Source organism: Hibiscus syriacus, unplaced genomic scaffold (genome assembly GCF_006381635.1).
Source record: "Hibiscus syriacus cultivar Baekdansim isolate YM2019G1 unplaced genomic scaffold, ASM638163v2 tig00112131_pilon, whole genome shotgun sequence".
Classification (NCBI taxonomy): Eukaryota; Viridiplantae; Streptophyta; class Magnoliopsida; order Malvales; family Malvaceae; genus Hibiscus; species Hibiscus syriacus.
In genome coordinates, this window is record NW_024063261.1 from 284,285 (window position 1) to 292,641 (window position 8,357).

Below are 8,357 nucleotides of genomic sequence, written 5' to 3' on the forward strand. Positions count from 1 at the left end.
TGCACAATTTTCTTACTTCCATATCAAACTTATAACCTATACTTCAGTATAGCCCTTATCACACTTGATCCTTTAAACTTCATCTTTAATTTTCTATCTAACCATTCTTCTAGAAATCAAAATATCCCGTCAACATTGGTCCTATCTATTCCTTCATACTTATATACTCTTTTCATATCGCTTTTACTTATCCATGGTCATCAATTTTTATCATATTTTATAACTCTGATAGTTAGCATTACTTGTATAAACCTTATTCTTTGAAAAATCCTTATTCAAATCATAATACACATATCCCTTTTTAGATATTATTTTTCTTCTTCTATTTATATATTTCCTAACATAACTTTCGATTCATTTCATCACTTTCATATCTAAATTTAACTTCATATATATCTTTTTGCTCCTTATTTGATCTTCCAGTACCAGACTCTACTACTTAAATGAGTCTGGCTTTCATCGAATTTGATCTTTCAACATGAAATACAACTGATTCTAACCAAGTTGTTTTTAAACCCATAATCTATGTCTTTCTTTAATAATACTAATCTTTATAAATACCAATTGTCTTTAAACATGAAATGTAGGTAAATTTTTAATGTGCTCTAAACTCCTTTCTAATACTTTAAACTTCTTAATCCTTCTTATGACAAGTCAAATTCATAATTAAAACTTCAAAAACCTCTTCATTTAAACAATTCATTTCTTCATTTCTTCATTCATTTTTCAATTTCCTTTTTACATCTTTCTTCTTGATGTTTAAAGCTTATATAAGTTTTCCTTAAGCTTATATAAACCCAAAGAATAAAACCCAACTAAAAAATCCAATATTTAAACAACTAAAAATAACCTTACCTTTGAATTGAAGCTCACGGCAAAGAAGAAGACAAGCAAAGCTTACAGACTTCTCTTTCCTTTCTCTCATCCACGTGTTTAATACCCTTTATAAAGGGAAATAAAAATCTTCCTTGCAAAATGACCATAATATCCTTATCACATTCAAACTTTATTATTAAATCCAACATCAAAATTTTCCAATTAAGTCCCTAAACTTTTAATATTTTCTGAGATTTGTCACTAAGTTTTCAAAACTTCTATTTTGGTCACTGACCTGACTTTTGAGATATTACACTAGCTGAGATTTATCCGGATATTCTAATCAAACAAGACGATCGTCTTACACACTAGACTGACTCGGGTGTTTTTTTGTTTCCTGAGCATCACACAAGGTTAGTTTTATGGCATCTTATTTCATAAGATTCTTAAGATGTTACTATATTCATTAATTATCCTCACTTGTGAGTTCATTATATTAACTTTAGCGGTTCTAACCCTTCTCGAGCCCTTAACTAAAAGTTAGACTTCTTGCCCAATTCAGTACGATGGTACTGATATTAACCCCATTAGTATCGATATCAACCCTTTAGTATCAGTACCACCCTTGGTACCGATACCTTGCATTATGTAATTCGAGGAAGCCTTGTAGTATCGATACCCCTGATTAGAGTATCAATACTTTTTTATTAGGGTACCAATACTGCCTTGGGTATTGATACCAAAATCGAGTTTGATTTTTGAAAAAAATTTCAGTATCGATACCTTTACTTAGGATATATGTACCTTTTCGTTGAGTGGTATCGATACACCTTGATTATCGATACCAAATGTGGCTACTGGAATATGTAATTGAATATTGGGTATCGATACCCTAAGAACAAGGTATCGATACTATGAAGTTAAACCATTTTATTTTGACTATTTGAAGAACAATACTGATACTATTCATCTAGTATAGATACCCAAGCCCAAAAATGCTATTTTCTCACGAAAATGTCACTCAACTTTACCCATTTTCCTATCTAATGCCCTTAAACGTTATTTAAGTCTTATGGAAGCTGATAGGGGTCATGATAAGTCAATTTTCGAGCTATATAATATCATAAACTATAATCTACCATGAATGCACTTAGATGATCAATGAACTCATACAAGCTAACTAAGCACATCTAATGACTCCAAAAATAGTATAGATGAGTTAGAAATGTGTTACCTTAATCCTAAATTGGTGGAAAACAACTACAACTCAACCAAGCACAAGCTTCTTCTTGCCCTTGCCCTTGTAACTTTCTCCAACCTCTTTTACTAATCAAAAGATAAGAAAATGAGTTACTAACTCACTTAGGAAATTAAGAGAAGTAGAAATGTGATTCTTAAGCTCTAGGAACAGATTATATGTCCTCTAGAGCTTTTAAACCCAAAACCTCCATCTTGATCACTGTGACCAAACCTTGATTTAGTGGGCTTAAAAGAAAGCTCTAAGGACAAGGATTGAGGATTTTTCCTTAACTAATTTGAACTAATAATGTTGGAGGATAAAGTTAGCACATTTGAGAGAGTTACAAATGAGAATAAGAGTGTGTGAGAGGAAGAAGAAGACAAGCTTTTGGGAAAATAAAGAGTGAGACAAGTTGCACAGTAACATCACATCATTATTAATGTTTTTCAACCTTTCAAAATAAAAATAGGTAAATCACCTCCTTGGTCCCACTAATTTTACCCCAACTTAAAAATGTCATTTCTATTATAATTTTTCCAATTTACTTTCTTAACTTTTAAATTTTTCCTATTTTGATCATTATGAATTTTTTTATTTTGGTATGACATGATTTTTTTATTTAATATAAAATTAAAACTCGATGGTAGTTATCCACTATTCGTCATCGTTGGACGCCATCGTCGATAATCGTAGATGGCGGTCGTTCGATCCCAAATTTCATTGGTTACTTCGTCTCGACCCCCTGAGTCTAAATTCGACCTCTATTTGTTCGGTACATGCTCCAAATCTGATCAAAAGTGAGCAAAATAAAATGTCGACCTTTGTATATGGTGGTTTTTTGGTCTCATATTTAATTGGTCGCTTAATTTCGGTCCCTTGAGTCTAAATCCGACCTCCATTTTGTCAAAACATGCTCCGAAGTCCATGAATAGGAGATCGAAAGTGGGGAAATCGAAAAGTTTCAATAGAGATTCATAAGTTTTGGGACATTTTTCAGTGAAACAACCACCAAGTTTGGACTCGATGTGACAAAGCGAGTCTCTCAATACAATTTGGGATCAAACAACTGTCGGTTTCGAAGGCCGACGATCACGAAAAGGGGCGGTGATTATTTTAAAGCTTTTTAAAATTAATAATAATAAAATATTATTTTATTATTTATTTTAAATTATTTTATAATTTAATAATGATAAAAATGCCATGTCATAAAATAATAATAAAAAATAATTCAGAATGATCAAAACACGAGCAATTTAAAAGTTTAGTGAGTAAATTAAAAAAATAAAATTAGAATTAGTAAAATAGAAGAATAAGTTCAACGATAAATGATGTCGTTTATCCTCTAAAAACACGAAGAATACATAATGTTCCTAATATTCATCAACATCAAAAATAGAAAATTGAATTTAGGAGAAACACATGGATACACAAATACATATATAAAGTCAACTCAATATTTTTAAAAGGAAAGACAAAGAAAAATCTACAATTTTAAAAGGTAAGTGTACCAAACACCATTAAAAATAAATACTTGGAAAGGGCCAATGGTTAGAATGCAAGTTGAGGGTCACTAGCAATTTATTTCAAACATTTTATTAAAAAAATAAATACTAAATTCTATTATTTTATTTACATAATTATGAGATCAAAATTGCTTCCAAATTAGGAGCAGTTAGTTTAGGTAAAATGTCCAAAAAGTTGGAATGTAAAGTGAAAAAATAAATTAAAAATTAGAGAAAAAAATAAATTCCAAAAGGGGAGACAAAGTGGGTCCGAATGAGGTGGCAAGGCGTCCCACCTGATAAAGAATGATGCGAGGAGGCACATGCCCCTCTATATTCCTTTTCAACTTATCTTCGTGAATTTGAATTTAATAACTAATTTGTCAATGAAGCCTTCATTCACTGGATGCTGTTTTTTAATCGGAATTTGAATAGAAATAAGAGTAAATATTCCATTTTTTAATCTAATTCCATTTAGTCCTACATTAGAAATAATACATATTATTATTTTTAATTTATTTTATGATCATACGACCACAATTATGTCTCCATTTTAGCTTAAAATATCTGCAATCTTAACTCTTCCATCCAGCAGACGTGGAATCGATTCTCATAACTTGCATCCTTTAACTATTCAATTTTCTTCTTCTTCTTCTTTTTAATTTATATCATTAGTCATTAGTTAGGATAAAAAATTTATACCCGACCATAAAAAGATTTTAGATCTGTCAATTCAGATTCATCATTTTTTCAAGTATGAAATAATTATAAGATAGTATTTATTTATAATATTTCTTAATTATTAACAACAATACCATTTAACCACTGAGGCTACTCACTTGGTTCGAAATTCATAATTTTTTTTATTAATCTAGGGTAAGTACAAGGTAGTATCTGTTCAAATATAACTCTTAACCATTTCAAATATAACTTTCTCCTCGTGTTAACTCCCTCAATTTGGATCAAAGAAGTGTTTGGATACTCGTTCAACTTTGACCTAACCTAACATACACCATCGAACAAATCATAAGCACCAACACACACGTACAAAAAACAAAAAGAACTTTAGTAACAATAATTCAATATCGAGCTCTTCTAGTCAGTTCAACATTTAAAAACTCATACAAGGTAGTTTAACAAAGTGAATCAGCTCATATAACTAATACACTAATCAAATATTGAGTCTCATTCAGGAAAATGAAAATGGAATAGAGCACATAAAATAGGCTAAGCTTTTGTTACCTCTTGCAACCCAAGCACATAATTTTATCGAACTAAATTCTTAATACCAAACACATTTAAAATAATTTCTCTCAAAAATTGTTTTTTAATCATTAGACATCGAAAAAATTATGGACCGATTTTTGAGATGTTTCAATTCTCATATAATTAAAAATGTCCTCGAATTTCACCTAGAGTGAATAACTAAGGATATCGATTTCTCATTGAATCCTCTACCTCCCAAATGGACTATGAATCAATTATACTTCATAAGTAATCAAAGGTAATTTTTAGTCGATTTTGGATCAAAGAAACCTTTTCTTCGGTTTCTCGAACTAACGTATAGTTAAAAGACATATTTTCTCTTTATTCAAACCTAATAAACCAGAGTTTCATATTTTTAACCATATAAGACTTTAAATAGAATCATCGTAATTAAAGATTTACAATTGTTATCGTAAGAGAATTCAATCAAGGGTATGAATCTCAATCCTCCCTCGAAATCTATCACATAAACTCGGAGCATGTAACACATCACATTTTTGTTGTTTCGTATTTTTTTATTAAAAAATATTAATTTTCTCAGTATTGTTTACAATGATTATCATGTGAAAGACAAGCATGAATCAAAGGGATGGAAGAAGGAAAATTAAAAGTTCGACGAACGTGTTTTCTTGCTTGCTATGATTGAAATTTGGACAGTGGGAACCTTGGATTTTTTTTACTCTGTTTTTTAAGGCTTCGTTTTGATTAATTTGAACTGATTTAGATCGTATGGCTTTGATAGATGACTCTCCCAAAAGATTTTCTACAGACACTAAACTCAAACTTGAAATCTACCTGAACAATATAAAATCGCTTATTACTTGAACTAATTCTATTGATAAACCTTAGATTCATAGAATCATGTAGTTTGATGTCATTTCATTATGCAACAAAGGTACTTATTAGTGTTAGCAAAAAAAAAAGGTACTTATGAGTGGGTAACCCACAGCCGCTTCCCACCTCCGTGGATTGCCGTGAAAGAGTAATAAAATAACCTTTTTTAACTAAAGAGAAAGTAAAATTTAAATTCTCGTAATTATCAATTAATTACATAAGCTAATAATTACTCCTTTGTGATTATTTATGTTATTTGTAAGACTTTTAAAAAATGCAAAAGAAAAGGTTCGTAGAATCTTCAAAAGACAATGAATGAAGCCACTATTTCGTTCCTTGTTTTGCTTATCAAAATGGGTTTTTCTTTGGAGTATTTTCTCAGTTAAAATGATTATAAAAATCTTTTTTTATATATATTTACAGACTATTTAATAATCAATATGAAGCTGTAATTTCATTTGAATTGTTCTTTCCTCACAAGAAAAATATTTTTCATCCACTTGAGATTGTCTCTTATCCATATTCATTGTATTTTGTGGTTTTTCTCTATGACTGAAAATGGCAATTCATAGACAAGATATGATTGTGTCCTGTTTGGCTGGAGCATCAGCCGACATCCTCATTAAAAATTATTTACTTTTTAATTAATATATGTAATGTATTCATGACAAAATTAAGGAAAAAAGAATGTTGAGAAAATATTAAGATGTAAATATAATATCATATTTATTAAGAAAATATAGATGTTTTCCTAATATAGATAAAATCGTTGATAGTTGAAATCGACTTTGACAAAATTTTCAGGAGCAACGGGTGACTTTGCTTTAACTTTTGTTCTTTTTTTAGAATTAAATTTAAAAAGAAAATTAAAAATTTATGACTATAATGAAATTTTATAAAAAATGAGTATAATAAAATAAAATAGTTAATTTAAGAAAGGCCCCAAAATTCACTTGATTTATGAAAAATATTATTTTAATCTTTCACGAAGAGCATTTTATAATTCGGAGGTCTCCACGGAAGCTGCTCTCAATATGGCGTTAGGGGCAATCTACTATCATACCTCCTTATCCTATTACACATGAAAAAAAGGATCAATTAATTTTTTATTATTTTAATCTTCCACTTCCGTTACTTTATAATTTGATACTAAAATGAAAAAAAATAAGTAAAATCGTCTGCTGCTTGTGACTTTGTCAAAATCACTTCCTAAAATCATTTTCATCTTTTGATATTTATCAATAATTATAAAAATATCCCTATATTTTTAATTAATCTAATATCATCTTCAAAACCCTGATTTTTTTTCTCTCAACATCCATCCTAAGTTTACATGTATTCCTATATGGATCCAATTCATCTATCATTTTGTTAACAATAACTTGTTAAAGTCAATCTAGTATTTCACATTAAATACAATTATAAAATATTAATATTATTTAATAGGTTTATATTTGATTTCTCCACTCCCATTCCATTGGATTGACAAGTTGAGGCACATATTCAATATATCTCATTTATGGTTAAGCTTCGAAGAGGGAACTCTATCATTTGAGGTGTTTGAACGAGTAGTCTATTCTTGTTTATGTCTCACCACGGTGTTAGAGGTCCTTTCTTCCTCTTCTCCTCAACGCCTACTCCCAAGTCATTGTGAGAACAACAACTTTTGAAGAGTTTTTTTGAATCAACTCTTGTTACTGTTGGTTCTGTTGCTGCAGCTATAATTGGATCGTGTGAGTGACTTGGAACTTTGCATGTAGGTTTCACAACTCATTCTACAAGAGGAGGCTTTGATCATGGGAGACGAGAACTACTAGTACTACTGTCAGAGTATTATTGATCGATATGGTAATATGCACCCTGGTAAGTTTGATAGTAGGTCGAGTTGTATACGGTGTTGAGAGAGCTCAACAACTGAGAAAGAGGATAAAGCTGGTGACAGGTAATACTCTCTTATCTTTATTCTTTCAATCTTACATGACTTATATAGCTAGCAAATTACAAAGTTCAACAAGAATGTAGAGACTACTGAACTACAACTGCTCTAACAAAATTCTAACTGCTTAACAGCAATAACCGACTGTCGTAACTACACAGACAGTGATCTGTTGCACACTGGACCAGAACGTTCCACAAACGTTAGGAGAAGCTGCTATGAACAAGTGGACCAGCGAATGCTAGTCACCATACTTCAACATTCTTCCTGCTTTCTCTCCTCTCCTTCTTCTCAACACAACTTTACACATAACTTCGCACGAAATTCTTCAAAGGCATTACGTGCTAGAGGCTTTGTTAATCCATCAACAATCTGATGAGCAGCTGGAACATAATTGACCTTCATCAGTTTGGCAGCAACCTTCTCGCGAACGAAATGTATATCCAGGTCAACGTGTTTGGTGTGAGCATGGTAGACTGGATTGGCGCTGAGAGCTACTGCACTGGTGTTGTCACACCATATGACAGGCTCCTCTTTCTGACATATACCAAGTTCAGACAACAGGGCTCCAACCCATACCACATCTGCGGCTGTATCAGCAACACTCTTGTACTCTGCCTCCATGGTGGATCTCGACACAGACTTTTGTTTCTTTGAGCTCCATGCAACTAGATTGTTTCCAACAAACACACTGTGCCCAGAAACTGACCTCCTGTCATCGAGGTTGCCTCCCCAGTCGGCATCAGCAAAGGCAGCCACCTTC